Source organism: Pristis pectinata, chromosome 3 (genome assembly GCF_009764475.1).
Source record: "Pristis pectinata isolate sPriPec2 chromosome 3, sPriPec2.1.pri, whole genome shotgun sequence".
Lineage (NCBI taxonomy): Eukaryota > Metazoa > Chordata > Chondrichthyes > Rhinopristiformes > Pristidae > Pristis > Pristis pectinata.
Genome location: NC_067407.1, coordinates 38,375,934 through 38,397,312, shown reverse-complemented (window position 1 = coordinate 38,397,312; position 21,379 = coordinate 38,375,934). Strand labels below are relative to the sequence as shown.

Here is a 21,379-nt window from a genome sequence, read left to right as displayed (position 1 = left end):
GGGAGGACGTACAAACTCCTTATAGACAGTGGCCGGAATTGAACCTGGGTTGATGGCACTGTAGAACGTTACGCTAACCGCTACACTACCGTGTCTGCCCATAAAGACTGGGTCAATGACTTTGAACAACGTCTTCTCTAGGGAAGTAAGATGATGCTGTTGCATCTGTCCACACAAGTCAGTTATTGGTACATATAATAAGGTCCCACAACCAGCAATGAGGTAAGTGTTCATACAAATGATTTTTTCACATGTATGTGTTGTGCAATGTAATTGGTTGGGATAACTGTCAGGTTTGAACCGTTGAAAGTGTGTGCAAGCTGCGAGATGTCGGTGTGTGGTTTGTAACTGTATAAAGAGTAGGTGAGGCTTGATCAAGGATATCAATATTATGTGAGAGTCTGGAAAGATTGTTGGTAGATATGTAATGGGGAAATGGTGCACTGAGAAATGTTTGCAGGTATTTTAAGAGTCGCTTGGAGCTGTACAGCACAGAAACAGCCTGTTGGGCCAACTATTTTGTGCTGATGTCAAACATGCATTTTCACAAATCCTACATTAATCCCATTTTTTTTATGCTCCCCATCCACATTCCCATCAACTTCCTCTGGATTTTACCACCCCACTATACACTAGGGACAATTTACAGTGGCCAATTGACTTACAAACCTGGACGTCTCTGGGATATTGGAGGAAACCCACACAGCCACAGAGCAAACACGAGACACAGGCAGCACCAGAGATCAGATTGAACTCAGGTTGTTGGAACTATGAAGCAGTAGTGTTACAAGCTGCACCACTATGCTGGCCCAAACAGTTTTGTTGGGTTATACCAGTCACTCACAAAAGTGGGCCCACTGTTAAAGAGCTAAGGTATATTTATAGCTGGCTGTATACTGGAAACCTTATAATAAAGCAAGGACACAGATTTGATGCATTGCCTTCACTGTGTTGAACAGATATGGGTTAATTATGCATTGGGATCGCAGTCCGGTTTAAGGGTTCTATTTAATTTTGTGTTTTATTACTCAGATCCTTCTGCTTAATCAGTTAAGGTGTTGATTGTTACTATAACACAACTTCATAGTAATTGCTTGCAAGATCTCAGATGGTTTTGCTCAGGGACTGCATGGACATTTCCATATTCAATTAAAAGCAATAACCAGACATTGCAATGGGATCCATCAGCAGTGCTTATAAGATAAACATGTTTACGCTTCAACAAGCACAAGGAAAAGATTCACAGAATGAGCTCCTTGGATTATACTTGATAATTCACAATGCAGTGTAGAATAGTCACAATTGCGAAACCTACTAATAAATTATGCTAGAATACAATGGGGAATTATTCAACTCTTCTACTCCGATATCACTTAAAAAAATCTTTATTGTGTAAATGATCAAGAATTTGCATCAAATAGCAAGGTATCTGGAGTGAGCTTCAATCAGCTGGGTTACATAATATTCAGTCTCTGACTGAAGAGTTGTAAGGACAAACATGCTTTCCACAGAGTAAGTGTGTCAAATTTACTCCTGGGCTTAGTTATGCAAAAATTCACTTTCCGAGGCTTGGCTCTTTGCAAAACTTCACAGGATTTATTTATTAACAAATCCTCAGCTTGGTTCAGTGGTACTGTTGTTACTGTTTATGTAGGCAAAATAGCAACTGACTTTTATGTGATGAGTTCCTACAACAGAAGAGATAAATGATAATTGTAATGACAATTTATTTTTGCAGGTACCAATGCAGATATAAAGCTGTTTTTGGCAGCATAGACAAGCCTCAAAAATTTTTCCCATTGCAAGAAGGACAAGAATAATAATGTCAAGAAAACAGCATCATTAGTATCTTGCCTTTATCAAATGGATATGACTAGATCCATTTAGTTTTGGGGAACTTGTACACATTTCTTATTGAATCTCAGGACTTTCTGCACAATGCAGACCCCAAAATTTGTAATCTACAAATGAGGCCTAGCAAGTAGAATTGAACATATGCAGAGCTAAACTTAGAAACTCAATGCAGATCATATGTCTCCATTGAAGGACAGGAGGAGATGGTTGTTTTTATTATTGGAAAATATTATGAAGGATGCATAAAGGAGCTGAATATAGCAAAATTACATAAGCAGTATGAAAACATCTCAAGAAAATTGTTTCATATAACTTCAGCTTCGTATTGACAGAAATATAAGATATCAGACCTCTCAAACTTAATTTTAGTAACTTTAATGCCAGCAAAGAGTTGACTGTCCTAGAGAAACAAAGGACTGCAGATGTTGGAATCTAGATGAAAAACACTATGATGCTGGAGGAACTCAGCAGCACAGGCAGCATCCACGGAGAAAAGCAGGCAGTCAACATTTTGGGTCAGGACCCTTCTTCAAGCCCTCAATGTTGACTGCCTGCTTTTCTCCACGGATGCTGCCTGGCCTGCTGAGTTCCTCCAGCATCATTGTACTTTTCACTCAGTTGACTGTCCTATTGGTTATTTGCTAAGTGCAGCATATTAATCAATCAATATGAAAAAGGCAACTTTGGAGCATTTCTTTGAATTGATTAGTAGTATTTAGCTGTTGTTTTCTTCTTGCAAATAGTTGGAACAACACATAAATTGAGCTTGAGTTTTATAAACCATTTTATATCTTCTTCAGAGAGAAAAAATATCTTCATTAAAAATGTATTGAGAGCAGCAAGTGATAATATTGTCTATTGTCCCTCCACATTACAGCCTGCAGAGGAAGTGGAAATATTGATTTGCTACTTATGCATTGTGGCCATATAGCCTCTGTCCCATTAGAATCCCATTTAGAACCAACTATGGCTTGCTTGGCTAGCAAAATTCACGAAACCTTGTCATTGAGTCCTGAATGTATTCTTTATTTCGAACAGTTTTTTCACTCAAGACTTTATTCCATTGACTGTCACTGTTAAAATTAGTGAAACAAGGGTTGTGGGATTCAGTTGGGGTCAACTTTAAGGTTTTGGTGACTCTTCAAAACCTAGTTCAGCTGTATGTCAATACATTTTGTATGGCTGCTTGCATTATTGGTGGTAGAGAACAGAGGTCCAAAATACCCTACCACTGACACCCCAATTAATTCCTGTGAGCATATGATTAGTGTTAATCCATATTTTAGGGTGAAAGATAACCGACATCTTGCAGCCTACTTGTTTAGTGGAATACCACAAGAAATTTCCTGTCAACAGACCAGTCTTTGAACATTTTGTTGTACCAAATCATGGCATGACAGGCCACAATATTTAGCTCCACAACTCACATTGTTGGGTCATAGTAGTTGCCAAATTGATAGTTTTATGTACTTATACTCACATTTATAGTGTGAATCCCAGTGGCTGCCATTACTATAAAGGCATTGGTATGTACACAACTGACACTGAACACCATACAGTATAGACAGATCATAATGTCAATTAACAAGCAGTGCTCAGTATGAAGCATCTTTGCCAATTTGTACATTATCCTTAGAGATAAGGTAATTCAGCTACATCTATTCCCCCCCCCCCCCCGGTTAGCTGCTGAAGTTCTTATGTATGTGCTATGTTCTGCAAGAGAGAGGAATATCTATTAGTGAATGTTGTACAATTTGTTTGGTTGATGTACCTGTCATGGTTGAATAGCTGGTAGTGTGTGCAGTCTGTGCAACATGTTGGTGTGAGGTTTGCAGCGTGAGAGTAGGATAGAGCACATGAATGATGGGTATGAATGGTTGGATGTGACACATTGAAATACCTTGTAGCATTTCATCCAGACTCTTGGAATTGCATCATGGCTTTGACCTACACACCTATTTCCTGCCACTGCCTTCACAGTGTATAACTGAAGGGTCTTCTGGAACCCTGCAAAACAAAGGATTGCTCTCACTTTGCAACTTCTACACCAAGGTTGCCTGTGTAATATCAGAAAACAATGAGAAACATTCTCTTCAGTGTTGTGGCATTTCTGAATGTTTCACATGCCACAATGAGTTCCAATATTCCTGTCAGAACTGTTGCAGCCTTTATAAGAGGTGCTGGCTGGCTAAACATTCGCAGCATTGGGCTTCTAATGAGACATGTGGTCAATGAATAAAGTGGTTATCCAATTTAGTCTCATAATATTTGAGAAAAAGATTGAAATACACCAAGGAGAAGACAAAATCTGAAAAGATAACCAATAGTGAATATGATTTATTTTTCTTTTTCTCTTGGGTGCTTCCATCTTCATGTCAATTATTGTGTAAGGCACTTTTCTCTCTAGGTTTTTGCTGTTTTTCACAGGAATTTCCAAAAGGAGGCCTCTTCAGCAAGTTTTTGTGGCAATGTTATTGCAGTTTTCATTCTCTTCAAGCTATTTGATGACTTTGATGACTGCCAAAGTGCAGTTGGACGATTGGCTGACACATTCTATACGCTCAGGTAATACCTCAGTGTTTGGAGCTCAAAGCATAGATAGCAGCAGTCTAATCATTTATCACTGAACCTACAAATGATGTTAAGGTCTTTATAAAGAATGTAGATGGTTTACTCATAATCACTGGTAGAAAAATTACAGTTGACTGCTCCTGCATTATTCATTGACCACATGTCTCATCAGGAGCCCAATGCTGTGAATGTTTAGCATCATGTACAACCAGCTCCTGCATTGAGGACTGAACCTACAAGCTCTGCAAGAATCTACAAGGTGTGTTCTGATGAGAAACAAGGGGTGCACTTTTTGTATTTAGTAGAACATAAAGAATGATCCATGAAAGAAATTTCTTACTGGGAGCTCCAATATAAGGAACGTGGAGTTAAAATCTCCCAGACATCACGTTCCAAGAAAGTAAATGGTTTGTCACTGATCTTGTTCTTACCTGACTATATTCACAGAAGCACTAAGTGAAACCATATCTGTTTTTCTGCCTGTGGTTCGGGTTTATCATTGTATATGTTCATCTTTGTCTCTCCACCCTCCCTGCCCTGTGCATATCAAGTTCACGCTATATCTCCTATATCTTGTTCTTTATAAGTACCTTAAAATTCTCTTTCCCTAATTTTTACTTCTTTGTTATATCAGTTTAATCTCAATTTCCTGATTTCACTATTTTCTTTATAACATTTCATTTAGAGAAGATTTAATTCATTGTCTTCTTATTTCTTTGCTCCCTGCATGCATTTAATTATTACCACCAGCAAAAAGGGAAATGAATTAAACCTTAACCATGAACTGCAAACCCATGCTTACATTTTATATCCTTTATAGCCAGATTAAAAATAGAGAAATCCTATAGGTGGCACTCCTGTTCTAACATCCATCAGGAGTCAGCAAGATATTAAAGGTTCTGCGTATTTAGTTCTGATTTCTGTAGGGGAAAATAATGAAATGTTAAAGAGAACTACAGTTAATTTCCCACAGCTTTAATTTATTTGCATGCTGTGATATTCTCAATTTGCAGCCTTTTGGTGATATTTGCATTTACAGAGCTTCAGATATTTCTTCAGTTTTCTTTTGATCCGTGTTCAAAATTCTAATTCTATTATTGTGGACTAAATCTATAATTTTTCCTTTTACTCACATTTCTGGTTAACAATTATGATGCTCAAGCTATGTTATGGGTAATGGTAACCGGTGGAGACATTTTGTTACAACCAATTTAATCTTCTGTCATGATTGTTTTGCTTGTTTCAATCTGATCCCAGTAAGGTTCTGTCCAGGATTATCCATTTATATTATAATCTACTGATTAATTCGAGAGGTTTAAACTGTGATTTGTTAACAACCCTTCATTCTTTGTAGGAGGTCAGCGCTTGAGCTGTGATATGGTGCATTGTACAGTCTACTGCAGTAATATGCATGTTACAGCAGAAATGTCACATTCAGCTTTTTAAAAACAGCTTTCCAGTTTAATACTCAGTTGCTATGGAGATATTTTAACAAGTCTGTTTACAGCACAGCATTACTGATCTGGTAAAGTATTCACGTAGAACATCACAGTGTTCATATTAAGAGGTTGTATTAGGCACCAAGCAAATAATATAATATTTCTAGAATATAATATTTCTAGAATATAAAATGTAGAATAAATAAACTTACAAACACAAGCAAGTGCACATGTATGCACACGCACAAGTGCGTGCACACACTCACTCCCACACACACACACACACACACACACACACACACACACACACACACACACACACACACACACACACACACACACACACACACACGTAGAAAATGCATATAGTGAGAGATTTTTATATTCTTAAATTCTGCATTGCCAATCAAGGAGAAGAGACTTTTAAGATACCATGCAGTTTGAAAGTAAATAATAAAATCAAGTATTCTATGACACAAGGCAAATATTATTTTTGCTTCTATTCCCCACCCCCCACCCACCCCTCCCTAATGTCTACTGATTTATAACTTATAGATCTCAACCACTCTTTGGTAACTTACCCAAGTTGCTTTATTTGTTTTAGAATACAATGATTGCTTTTGCTTGGCTGTTTCTGTATTTGATTGCTCAAAGGTGCTCAATCCCTTTGATTAACTCTGCCCATGTAATCGTTAATGGAAAATACCATCCAATAGGGCCAAGGTATTTTGGTGAAACACTAAATTGAAGACAGCTACTGGCATTAATTTTTGTTTTAAATTTTTTAAATTCTTGCTCCTTGTCAGATGATTGATGTGGAGCTAGAAACTGGAGTGATGTTTCTAAGCTCTGTTCTTTGTTGGAGTGCATGAGGGGTTGGGAGCAAAGAGGCAAAAGGGCAGATGTTGCATCTCCTGCTGATGCATGGGACGATTTCAGGGACCTAAATATTTCTTACAATTGAAGAGGTGATTCACTTGCTCTTCTTCCAATTTAATGTACTGCTCTCAATGCGCACAAAATGCTCTCCTCTGTATTGGAGAAACCAAATGCAAATTGTATGATTGCTTTGCAGAATACCTCTGCTTAGTCTGTGAGGGTGATTGAGCTACCAGATGTCTGTTGCTTTAATTCTGCATGCCCTCCTTCTCTGATTCTCTGTCTGCTCTCATACACTGTTTCTATGAAGCCCAGCATAAACTCAAGAAACACCTTCTCATCTGCAAGGCTTGTTACAGCCTATACAACACCACTGAATTCTACAATTTCAGATAATCAGCCTTTACACTTTGTATTAGAACTAACCAGTTCTGATGGAAAGGTCATCAACCTGAAATATTAACTCCATTTTTCTCTCTCCACAGATGCTGCCTGATCTGTTGATTATTTCCAGCATTCTGTTTTTGATTTCAGATTTCCAGTAACTACTGTTTTGTATCTTCCCATTCCTGCATTGACTTTTTCTCTCTGCACTGTTCTCTTCAAATTTTTCTATTTATATTTCCACCAGACTGATCAGCTGCCATTAACAAGAACCACCTTTTTCTTGGTCTCCACTCTATCACAGATATTCGCTTTGTTCTCTACACACCTCTTCTGCAACTGAAAATATGTTTGATTTCTAACTTTTCCCAGTGCTGATGAAAGGTCACTGACTTGAAACATTAAGAAAGTTACTCACTCTGCAGATGCTGCCTGACCTGCTGAGTGTTTCCAGAATTTTCTGAATATTTCCATCTGTGATTAACACACATTCATCACTCTATCTCAGCCTGTTCCTCTTGCCATGGAAATACCTGACCTGCTGAGTATTTCGAGTGTTTTATGTTTATATTTTGGTCAGGAGTTCAAAGACTTGTCAGTGAATGCCCAGCAGTGTGTGTTGCATTCAAAACTTACCAGTGAGTGGCAAGAAGTGATCAGCTTGGAGGATCCAGCCTATATGGGTCTCTTTAGCTGCCTTGTTGAGAGCTGCTAAAGCATCTGCTCAATATTATTTGAAAAACATTTGGTTCAGTGCCACCTGTTCAGTTCATGGCTGCTGAAGTATAGGCAATGCAACTAACAACTGATGTATTTCATATGTAATGCATTGATCAGCTGGGGTATTGGAGGATGGGGATGGATTTTATTACTTGCACACTTCGGGGTTCCTGGAAGGTTATATTATTGGTTACATCTACTCAGGGTTCAAGTTACAACATTTTCACAGTCTCATCTCTGTGGATGCATCATAATTTTGCATTCTCTCATATTTTACCCCTTCCCATATGGGATAAAGGAAAAAAAATTAGAGCCAGGCATTATTTGCATCTTGTTAAGTTTGTGTAACTCAGTTAATTCCATAATGTTATTTGGTTTTGACAAAAGAATAGTGATTTCTTGCTTTTAATTGACAGAAGACAGCAGCTTTACATGTTGAGGCCAATGAAAATCTCACAAAGTAAGAGTAAAGATGATTGAAGCCTTTAGAAGTGAGAAACTCTCTGATGTATTATCGTCAACATCAAAAGCAGAAGTGAAAATTCCATTTGACTGGTAAGGAGTTCCATAATGTTTTTAAGCTCAGAAATGAATAATGTAGCTTGTATTCCACCCCCTGAAAAACTTACAGAGATATTATTCAATTTTGTTAGCATCAAAGCAGCACACAGAGAGGAATTTCACACAAACTCTACAGTAGTATCCCACCAAAAGTCTTGGTTTCAGGATATGGGCCAATAATTGTATTCAGACAAGGACTAAACACTTTTCTTCATATTAACAGGATCTAATGTTAATTCAATGGAATTGAATTTGAAATGGGGAGGACAGTGCACAGCTGATGACATAGTGCTCATTTTGCACTAGTGACCTAAGAGAAATTTTTATCCCAGTCTGTGCTTTTCTTACTCTGTTTATATTTTCAAGAGCTGAGTCTACTTATAGCAGTTATACTGTTGCTGAAATTTGAAATATCAGAATTCTTATTGGTACTAGAGGCCTTACATTTCATCCATTCACACAACAACTCCCACACACATTTTATCTTCCTGCTCAAATAAAGCTATTGGCATTTTCAAAATGTAACCGGATAAAAGGGCTGGATTTAAGATACACAATGCAAATTTACCTTAAGCATATTTAATTTATGACCTTTAATATATTTCTCTGTCTTATATTTCCTCCTTCATACATTTTTTCTCACCCTCTTTGTCATTTTTAAGATCTTTTGATCTTCTAACTCCCTTTACATTTTGCAAAAAAACAAGTTGCTGGAGGAACTCAGCAGGTCAGGCAACATCCACAGAGGCAAAGGGCTAGTCAACTTTATGGGTCAAGATGTTGTAACGGCGAATATCCCTTTGCCTCTATAGATGGTGCCTGACCCAATGAGTTCCTCCAGCAGCTTGTTTTTTGCTCTAGACCCCAGCATCTGCAGTCTCTTGTGTCTGCCCTTTTTGTTATTTTCCTTTTCATTGCCATCTTTTCATCATTCTTGTTCTTCAAAACCATTAGTTCAATACAGAACTTTAGACTTTTACCAAGCTTTTCTTCATTGCCAGCAGAACTAGCATAGTTAAAAAGAGTTTAAAAAAAAACTAATTTAAAGATCATGGATAACTTTCAGCATAAAACAGCTTGAAGTTTCTTTCTGCCTCTCTCAATTATAAAGTAACATTAACAGTGCAACATGAGCATAATCATGTTAACACTGTTCTATTTTATCCCTGACAATGGCACTTATTGACAGATAAGAGTTAAAATTTAAATTCAAATAAAGGTTTTCAATGTACCACGTCATCATTGCACAGTTGCAAGTGCAGCTTTCAGTTGAAGTAAGGTGAGAGGCCCAGGGCTAGGGCTGCAGATAATTCATTCCCCTTTTTAAAGTAATGCGTTGTCTCATTTTTATATTGCAATTTGGGTTTCACATTAAACAGCGACATTTACAGCGATATTGAAAACAGGGAAATAGGGTTCAGAGTTTCCCTTTTACATAGGCTGAAAAGCTGGGAGCTGCAAATCTGAAGCAAAAGATGGCTTACACTGCTAATTGGTAATAATAACCACATGATAAGGTTGCGTAGGTAGTTTTCATTTTAAGATGCACATAGAAATTTATAGTGGGCAAAAAAAAGCAAAATGCATAGTTATCAGGTGGAAAGAAGTTGTGGTTTTAGTATAATCCCTCCTTTGGGTAATAACTCTGCTGATATTGATGAGAAATGGTCATTTCAGCACAGATTGGAAATTGACAAAGTATTCTGTTGTGTACAGCTGAGTTCCCCACTTGATACTGGGGGAGCTCCAATTGAAAATCTTTCTTTCTCTCTATTAAATAAACTTCCAGTGATAAGGATTAAACCACATATCTCACTGGAAGCGTTGTCACTTATGAAGGGTTTACTCAAAATATATCTTGGTTGGTTTTACAGTTTGATTTTGGTTTGAAAAGTGCACTTTTGAATCAAATATCCACAGACCTCCCACCTCTAAATTCACGCTTCTTTATATTCTCTACATTTTATAGCTTGCAGCAAACATTTGTCCTTTTGCACAGGAGAATTACTTTATGAGTAGCAGCAGCCCTTGACAAATAGTTTATATATGGTAAAGCAGATTGCAGCTCCCTGGGTAAAACAACAGCTTTCCTTGCATGTTTGCGAATGTGGGATTAATTACTTTAAAACGTGCAGCTTTATTCCTTCAAGATTTAGCTTGACGTATTGTTGACAGTGAATGTTTAAAACTCGAGTTTGACCATACATCCCATGTTGCTTTACAGAAGATACACTTTCCCATCCAAAAGTGCTATAAAAATTAACTGACTTCATCTCTCTCTCACCACTTGTTTCCCCACCCCCCCCCACCCCCATAACCCACCTGCTCCATGCACAGTGCTGGCCTACATTGGATATAGTACTCCAATACTGTTCTTTTTGTCTTAACAGTGAGGTTCAATAGATTATTCAAGCATAAAGGGGCATCACTACTGAACCAGATCTGTCCTGACTCAGTCTTCATCACTGGAACCTTCCACTTTCAGCAATCATCAGAAAAGCTGAATTGAGCGAGATAGGACACTTGGTTGAGTGGTGCCTTAACAACTACCTCTCGTTCAAAGTCAGCAGAACTAAAAAGATGATTGTTGACTTCAGGAAGGCAAACATGCACCAGTCTACATTGGGGGACCGGCGGTGGAGAGAGTCAGCAGCTTTAAATTCCTGGGCATTAACATATCGGATGACCTGTCCTGAGCCCAGCACATAGGTGCAATCATAAGGAAAGTGTGCAGTATCTTTACTTCCTTAGGCGGTTAAGGAGGTTCAGTTTGTCACCAAACACTAACAAATTTCTACAGATGCACTGTTGAAAGTATCCTGACTGGTTGCATTATGGTCTGGTACGGCAATTCGAATGTACATAAGAAGCTGCAGAGAGTAGTGGACTCTGCCCAATACATCACCGGCACATCCCTCCCCACCATTGGTAATATCTATGGGAGGCGCTGCCTCAAGAAGGCAACATCTATCATCAAAGATCTCCACCATCCGGGCCATACCATCTTCTTGCAGCTACCATCGGGCAGGAGGTATAGAAGCCTGAAGTCTCACACCACCATGTTCAAGAACAGCAACTTCCCTTCAATCATTCGGTTCTTGAACCAACCGGCAATCACTTTGATCATTTTGCACTAAAATAGACTTTTTTTTTGTTCTAATTGTGTTCTTTCATGTAAAAATTGTGTATAATTTATGTTTAATTTACGTTTTCCTTATGAATGCTGCTTAAGATGCTATGTGCCTGTGATGCTGCTGCAAGTAAGTTTTTCATTGCACCTGTGCATACATGTACTTGTGCGTATGACAATAAACTTGACTATGACTATGACATTCACCTGTCCAGAAGTGATGAAAAGTATCGTAGAATCCATTCTGTGGCTGAGATCAACTAACTCAGCTCAGGGGATCAAATCTGGGACTCTGGGTCTGCATCGGATGGCATACTTAGTAATTGATGCATCATGTAGAAGGAATAAATATCAAATTGTCACATAATCATGAAAAATAAGATAAATGGAAAGATCTGTATATTAATTGATTCCTGTTTATGCTTCAATACAGTCAATATCATGCAATTGGGTAAAATAGCTTTTGGTACAGATTTTCTTTGGGTATGATGTAAATAGAAATGACAACTATTCATACTTTAGCTTTAGAAGTAATCTGAGTTGGAAGATTTTCATTCCCAGTCCCTCTCCTGAGATTTGTTAAAGGTTTCATCATTCAGATAGGGCATTAAAACTGAGGTCTATATTCCACCAACTGTGGAACAGAGAAAGGGAGTTCTCCTGGTGCTCTGGCTGATATTTGTCTCTCAAACAAAATCTAACAGACATGTAGCCATATATATAACTGGACATATTGGACCTGAGTATATCCAGAATTTTCTGTTTTCACTTCAAATTTCCAGCATTTGCAGAATTTTGTGTTATTGTTTAATCCATTGCCGTTGTTCTACCAAGGAGTGCCCAGCTAAAACAGATAACCTGATAATTACCTGATTGCTGTTGTGTCCTTTCTTTGTTTCTTCTACTGCAAAATTGACTACACTTCCAAAGCACTTCATTGGCTGTAAACCCTTGCGTGTTCTGAAGTTGTGAAAGACCTTTCTTCAATTTTCTTCCTATAGAAACTATGACTTCACACGAGGGTGAGTCTTCACAGAATGCCTATAAATGGAAATTGTAAAGTATAATATTTCATAAGAACTGGTAATGCCTGCAAGTATACCAGTTTTCTTTATGAAACGGTATTTTCTGACAATTCATCAGAATGAATACAACTTTAAGGCAATCTCCTTTATTCACTCTCTGGCCATCTCCCTGGCCTACTTTCCTACCCTCACTCCTTTGATCACCACAGCTGAACCCTACCCCCAATACCCTCCACCCCATCATCTTTAGAACACAACATGCCCCTGCATCCCCTCCCCTCCACTGATATTCTTTTCGATGGGAACCTCTCCCCATTGCAGCTTCCACCCTTCTCCCCACCCACCCTCCCTGCCAAACTTATCAAGATCTTCTCCCACTACCACTACTGAGATTTTCTCTCTACCCTGACAATTTTCTTCCCACTCCCATTATGAACCCCACCGGCAATTCTCTTCCTCTAAGATCGCTGCTATTTGCACTGTTGAGAAACTGCGGACAAAAGGCACTTGCGCATATTTAGTGGTGTTAAGCCAATTCTCCAACTCATGACACTCTGGGGCTCAGACAAAACAGGTGTGGGGCCCCCATACAGTGCAGCAGTAACATGTATCTACAGCACTTAACAATTTCTAAATGTGATGGCACAGTGGGTAATTGGAATTGAGATTCAGGTCAACCATGACAAAATGAAAAGTGGAACAGAGCTTGGTCTGAATGAGCTTCTGTTCCTAAACACTATTTGTCTTTTGTTAGCAAATGAACCATCAAAATAATGTGCCATTCCTTCAAGTTTTCTCATGCTTGCTCCTGGAAGTAGTGGCTTACACTGGGTCTGTGCTGAGTCAGAAAATCTCATATGGGCAGGCAATGGGTCACTACAATCTTCCACCGTGCCTCTGGACTAAAACACAGATCAGTGGGGATGAGCAGACATCAGACACTCACAGGATTTTACTTGATTCTGATGCTCATGACATTGAATTGAGCTCTGGCATTTACTTTCTACACTCTTATTTAAAGAATGGCTACTCATTCGGAAACTACAGAGAGCCAGAGGCTAGAGACAAAGAAAATGTAAGTTCAGGTAAGAAATTGGTATGCAAGTCCTCCGAAGGCTAATACTATTCTGTTCACCCCACAAGGTTACAGCTTTCACAAGCTTAGTTAGCAAGTGGCTAGAATTACAGGAATGAATCGAACAGATATTTTTCTTTAATTCTGGATGCAAAGAATATACATGCCGATTCTAGTTACGAGAATCGAGTTCCAAGTGTATATATGTCAAGTGTTATCAAATCTAGGCATGGGTTGCCATCTGATGCTTTAGTAGGGGACACATCCAATTCTTTGGTGATGAGACCATTGCAAATTTCTGAATGTTGGTGTGCAGAAGCTGACCATTCCTCCAATGGTCACATGTCTTTCTTTTAATAAAATCTTCTTGACTCTGAAATACAATGTGATATATTATTCATTGGGAGAGGAAGGATATCTAGTTTTATTTTATCAAATATCACCATTAAATTGTGCCGTGTGGAACTGACGTATTGCAGAAGTTCCATATGGTACATATCCATTGTGTCAGACTCACAGGACTAGAAATAAACACAAGGCTGAAAGTGAAGAAATAGAATATGTTTGAGTTGCCAGGAGGAATTACTGGATTGTCCTTTATCTGAACTTGTAAGCTAAAGGATGTGTTTTGAATTTGATGTGGTCAGAATCAAGATTGCAACATTAAAATCATGTGCACCTCATTGATTAGATAATGCTGTGGTAATTATCTTTCTTTAGTGTAGCACTGATTTATAATGTATTTTTGGTTTAATTATTGTTCTGTGCTCTGTGTCAGTATGGCTCTAGAGGTTCTCGTAATAAAGTATTTCTAAGGCATAATTAATGCTGTGACTACTGGGATGCATGTTTGACTGGTTTTGAGTAAAAAGCTTCTCTGATAGCTGAGTGGGTAAATACATTGCTGAAGGATCAGAGAGTCATGAATGACCAAGCTAGCTTCAGATTCACTCGAGCTCATGCTAAACCCAAACACAGCAGCAGATGGGTGTGAAAAATGGCCTTTTTTTTTCCTGGTCTAAAGAGGAGGAGGAAAAGCATCCACTAATGTCTTCCTGACTGCCATCCAAAGGCAATTGCTAGAAAGTACTTTATTGGATATTGAGCAAAGAGAGGAATGGACTTGATTAAGTATCTGATGTTGTGCTCTGGTGAGATTGTTGGCTTAACATTAGCATGGTGACATTATATTCACTCATGTTGTGCTGATGGATTTTCTTGGTTGAGCTAATTTGATAAAATTTTGGCAGGAGCACAAGAAAATAGGAGCAGTAGCCATCAAGCTCTTCGTCTGCTCCTCCATTTAAAATGACCATGGCTGATCTAAGTTGGCCTCAGCTCCTCTTCTGTGCCATTTCTTCATACCCCTCTATTCCTCAGTCTATCAAATATATATCCACCTCCACTTTAAATACTTCTACTGATCCAGCTTCCACCACCACTGGGACAGAGAATTCCAGAGATTCACCACCCTCCGTGAGAAGAAATTTCTACATAAGCAGATGGCAAGAATCCTGCATGGTGAGGAGATTGCCAAAGGGCATGGGCAGAGGGGAGAGTGAGATGAGTGATCAGGAAGAAGGCTTTGAGTATCCACTGCAGTAGAATGGGGCCCAGTGCTTCTGAGGCAGCTGTGAAAGAGGGAAAAACTTTTGAAGCAGTTTAACATTCACGGGAAGGTGAATGTAAGTCATCATCTCCTATGTTAGAAACATGGCAACAGGGGAGAATGATGGCACAGAAAGCCATTTTGCCCATTGTATCATGCCAAAATATGCTATCCAGTCTAATTCAACCTACCAGCACTAAGACCATATCTCTGCAATTCATGTTCTTCAGTACACATTCAAATATTTTCAAAATTAATTAGGGTTCTGCCTCAACCATCCTTTCAAGCAGTGTTTACCCATTGGGTGAAAATATTTTTCCTTATCTCCATTCTTATCCTTCTACCAATTACAGTATATTCTTGCTCCCTGATTTTTGACCCATCAACTAAAGGAAATAGTTGTTCCTATTTACTCAGTCTTGGTCTTCCATAATTTCATGCATCTGAATTAAGCATTTCACCAGATTCCTCTGTTCCAAAGAAATCAACTCTAGTTTAAGCAATCTTTCTTTATAATAAAAAATTTCCAGTCCACTCTGGCAACGTTCCTTCTACACCCTGTTCAGTGCAATCGTCTTTCCATTAATATGTTGACCAGAACTGTTGTGGTATTCAGGCTGTGGTTTAACGAGCATTGCATGTCTTCCTAATCATAACCCATATGCCAATTTTCATTGACATCCATGAATCAGTTTGCATTACACGCTTCCTGGGCTGCAACATCAACAGTGAGAAGATGACATCTTACAGGACTTAACCAACCAACCTGAATGCCCATCCTATATTTCAACAGACATTTTAAATCACCAGTATAATTTATGTTGGAAAATCCCCAAAGTGGCAGTAATCACGAAGACCTGGCCAGAATGGCTCTGATTTTCAGTTGCTGTCAGTTCCAGATATGTTGGCAACTTGGCAAAATGGAATTGGAAGATTCTGCCTCTAATGTTAGAATTCACAAATGAGAAGCAGTGGCTAGGAAGATTTACTAGAAATTACCAGTATCTCCTTAATTCTACACCATATGTGAATACCTCCTGGGGAGAGGGTCTAACTATGTTTATGTATATTTCAGAACTTTGGCTCTTGTTTCATATCATGGTTCTGAATCCTTGCCATTCCTTGTGCTGCTGCTATAGGTGGAGAAGATGCTATATTTTAAGGGTTCTTCACAAACCCCAACCATTTCAATGCTGTGCAGAGTGCCTTGCTATTCATCTTAGAATGCCAAGGGTAGCAAGGTGTACTCTTAACATCTGGATAGTTTGGGCTGCTGTTTCTACATATGAAGTGACAGGTCTGTTTTTAAAGGCTGTGTCCCACCTCGTCACTGCAGTGCACTGCTTTGAATGGATATAGTGGTGCTGGATAGTGGTGTGACGACAGTAACATGGTGTTTCCTGCTGAGATCTCTCTGCACTCACGTTACCCATGCCAGGCAAAGAGAGCACTACATAGAAGGGTATAATGGTTTTGCTTTCATTTGCTGCTGCATACCTGTTATAGTGTTTTACATGGAACTAAATTCCCTTGCATTTTTGGATGCTAATTCCATGCTGCTGGCAATTTTGTATGCTTTGAATGTGTGCTCTGAGGTATTGATTAACTTTGTTTTTGATCTACTCATAATAAGACTGACACAAAACTGTCTCTTAAGGTAAAGTTTAAAAATCCCAGATTCATAGCTCTTGAAAATTTCTGAGGGTACTGGGTCAATATGATTCTGCAAATTATTGACAATATTACTGAATGGAACTTAAGTGATTTTGATTGGCACCAATAAATTAAGTAATAGTGTCCAAACCTATTTAACCAATGGGATGGCTTTGCTTGTGAATTGCCTTATTTGCCTTATGATTAATTGCTCTCATTTGGTTAATTTATATTATTTGCATGAGAAAGTAATTCTGTCCATTCCATGTGTTCCCCAAGTGCTTCTTGCACGATAGCATAGGCTTCCATCCTCCAAGTAAATAAGCCTTAATTTTTATTACCTGTTTTATCTTTGGTGCACTTTTGCTTGCATGATTTTTGGATTCTGACTCACATTGGTCTCACATTCTATGGCTTGGGCTTTTTCATCATTCCATCATTGAGATTAATGCAGTGATTGTTGCTCCAGTGGATGATTTGAGAGGGTTATGGAGGTGCCAGTTACTGATACAGAACATGGCTGTTTATTCAGGTCTTCTCTGCAGCACAGAAAGAAAGATTACCTGCATAAGGTGCAGCACAATGTGCTCCCCTCCAGAACGTAACACCATTGAAGATGGTTGCAACTCATTAGCATATCCACAATACCCCATAGTTAATGTAAGGCTGGAAAATGATAAGTTGTTTTTAAAGGACATACCATCTATTCAACCACTGAGATATTTTGTGATTATAATACCAACCATTGTTGTTTTACTTTTCTTAATGTACCAGCTCAAATTGAGAACATACAAGTGCCAGCAGCTCTAATACCTCATCAAAGTGCTCATTCTTCATATATATCCCTCAACTGTGAGAGTCACCAAGCTACTCTCCCAGGGTATGGCCTGCGTACCTGATTCAGCACTCAACCAATTCCTATAACATACAAAATGGGGTTTTCCATCTCCTAATACAAAGCAATAAAGTCAGCTTTAGAACCATAACCTGTACCTCAGAGACCTTTCCTGGGGCCTTTGACACTGGTATTGCAAGTGGACATTTGAAAACTAAGAGAACTTTCTGCCAATTTTTCTTATAATTGCAAAATTTCAAATCAATGGATTTTTTTATGTTACAAATAAACTGACATTATTTGATAACAATGACAAAAGAATTTTAATGTACATGATTGGTACAAATACAGCAGAACCAAAGATATCACAGATTTCAATTACATTAGAAACTGTTGTAGACAGGAACATAATTGGCAATTTTCGCGAACAAAAAACCCGCTGAAGTTTTTTCTTTAACATAAAATATACAAAATCTTTTCACCAACATAATGTACAGAGTACAGCTTTCAAAGAGTACATTTCACAAAGAATGCACGGCACCAGTCATCTTAAGAGTTTTAACCATACAAAAATATTCAATAGGAGCATGAAAAAAATGAATATTACACAGTGCAATAGTGCTGTAACCTCATATGCACGAGGCCACTAGATTTCTACACTATGACATGCTTCTAATGTCGTGCACAATCAAATGTAATACACTGTTGTAAGTTTCTACAGCACTCTCAGCTCATTCAGGTTTATGACCAGATTCACACTGGTGTCCCACTTGATTCAATGACAAAGGCATATTACTCTGCACACATTCTATAAACTGCAATCTCAAAAACATTTAACTGTAGTTCTAAAATTCACTATACAACAAGAATTGCTGCAGTAACATTGCAAAACAGTGCAACCCTACACTTGTCAAAATTGATTCAAACTGTACATTAATAGGGCATTTTACATTTATCAACATCACCTTACATTAAAGCAATAATGGACTCCAAATGTATGTATTAATGGGATCTAAGGCAGAGCAGAATATAATCTGATTGTGTTGGTGTACTGGTATTCATAAGACAGCTGATCCCATTTTCTCTTTACCTGTTGTTTTTAGCAGATCTGCTGCTACATTTGCCTTTGGGCCTCTGTTTACACCCTGCCCTGATATGAGATGTTGATCATTCTCGGATCAATGCTGCTCCCTCTTGTTTTCATGCACCCCAGCAAAAGAAGGTAAACATCTACTCTTAGGGCGGCAGTGTCATCTCAGATTTCCTACAGCAAGTATCCGATTGAAATAGACCTATTAAATAAAATTTTATTAATCTTGCTTTCTTCCTGTGAAGAAATGCCTGACTGCTGCTTGGCTATCACCCACTGAGACATGATTTAAATCAGAAACCCACCATGCAAGGAATTACAAGTACAGATATGTGTAACCCTTCACTTTATGGTGAGTGGCAAGCAAGATAATGGTTGGATTTGAGGCTCTCACCTAGTTAGTAACACTGCACTGGAGCTATCCTGTCAGCTCAACTCAGACTTACACTTGACGCTTAAAGTGAACTTAATTCCTATAAAACACAACTGTTGAACACTGTAAGTGATAAACTGCACAATACACCCCAAAACAAACTTTTCTATAATGACATCAAGATTTATGTCTTGTGAAAGGTTACTTAACATGAAGAAGGATCGTCAATATAGCCATTGAGAATTCTGCTTTTCAAAAATTACATTTTTTCTCACTGAAATTTCAACCAGTAAAATTATTAAGACGACTAAATAATCATAAAATAATGCTGTTAATCACAGTTTTGACCATAGTGTTCTCAGGTAGTGTTTTGTTTGCCCCACTGCTTTGATATGGTGAAACTAAAACTTGTACAACCATATATTTTGTTTCTTATAAGATGTCAAAAATTTATCACCTCAAATTGCTTCCATCAATAACACAACTAGTCTGTAGTCATCAGTTTATTTCAATCTTACGTTGTACAGCTTGAAGTTTTCTTTCCAAGTCTGAAGGAACAAAAAGCAATAATTCAATTGTACAATATTTTTCATACTTCTATAGACACTATTTCTCATCCTCATTATTGTGCCTTATTGAAGCTGGCAATAAAATTAATTCCAATCACCATTTTTTCCTATAATATCCCATGCCTTTATAATGTGGTTGTCTAGCTTCTTGTTGATTTTGTTAATCACAATGAAATAATAATCTGGTTCTGCAAATCAATCAAATAACAAAATGCTCACTTAATGCAATACTAAAGAGCATAAGAAGTAATGCATTCATCTATTATACAGCAGACACATATCCTGCAATACCTTTTTATGGACTACTGCTTTGATGAAATCCTCTATTTTATCTTTGCTTACCACCATTGTGCTGCAATGTACTTCCATGCACCAGTGAGTTAAAGCTTTGCACTGTGTGATCTTATTCATCTCAAGATCACAAATTTTTTTGCTATTATTCTATTACCTGATTTCCCAAGTGCACTGCAGTTATAATCTCATTTTGAGATGTAAAGCCTGAGTCTCACTCCGTGTAATAGAGGCATAGAGTGATTCTCATGCAGAATTGTACAAGGTGATATATGCCACATACTTAGAGGAAACATTAAATGACAATTTATAGTTCTACATTTTTGCACGTTTCCAGTATCCTACTTGAGGCATGTTTTGTCCCCAGCTGTCCTGAAAGCTAACTCATAATGTCATTCAGTTTCCAATCCTTGGATACTAGCACCAGGTTCAAATAGGATTTTTCATGCATCAGTACAGTAGACTTACTATTATCCATGGTTTCACATTCACATGCATGCACTTTACAGCAGGATCTGTAGATGGAAATTAATACTGGGAGCTCTGGCCACTTTTACTGTATTTACCTACGGACAATTGTATTTCTCAAGTGCTGCATTGGTGAGACCAACTAAATGTGGGGCTGACTCAAAGGTAAGTTTGGTCTACATATTTGTCTATTTATCTAATAAAACAACTGTGGAACTGCATTTATGCTGAATACTTGAAAAAAATCAGTCAATTAAAATATAAAACACCCTGAGATTAGATACACCAGACACCAGGCTTAGGACATGTCAGTCCCAATATGTTTTACATTTTAATGAATAAGTATGTACATATTTTACAAATGTTGCTATTAAGTAGAATAAATTATAGTGACAGCATCTTTCAAAGAAACTACGGATTATCCTCCATTCTTGCATTTCTTTCTAATGCTGTCCTCAGCCATTACCTTTGTCATTGGTGAAATGTTTTGCATATACATAGTCTCATTACCAATGTAATGTGGTTTCACTGGTGCTCTCATACACACTCCATTTATCATTGCTTGCCACATCAAAATGCTGAAATTGTACTGTGCTTTTCTTCATTCTGAAAGCTTTACAACAAAATCAGCTGAGATTACATTCGGCACAATTTTTCTAGCTGCATACCCAGATTCTGTACATCTTCATATGTGACTCACAGAATACATGCTAGGTACAGTGGTCATTCCACAAGTAGTAATTCAGGAGCAGGATAAGTTAATGTATTTGAGCAATAGATTTTCATACCATTGCATAAGACATCTAAGTCTTGATTACATTGGCATATGAGCTTTATGATTAATTATTATTTT

At 38.0% G+C, this 21,379-nt stretch overlaps 1 protein-coding gene across 1 annotated transcript in view; it reads right to left on the bottom strand.

The window, feature by feature from the left end:
- Window positions 1–18,069: 18,069 nt before the first annotated feature.
- Window positions 18,070–21,379, bottom strand: part of negr1 (neuronal growth regulator 1) — a 386,601-nt gene continuing 383,291 nt past the window's right edge. The window contains exon 8 of the mRNA XM_052010858.1: window positions 18,070–19,746. The gene's annotated coding sequence lies outside the window, so the exon portion shown is untranslated. The remainder of the gene's footprint in view (window positions 19,747–21,379) is intronic.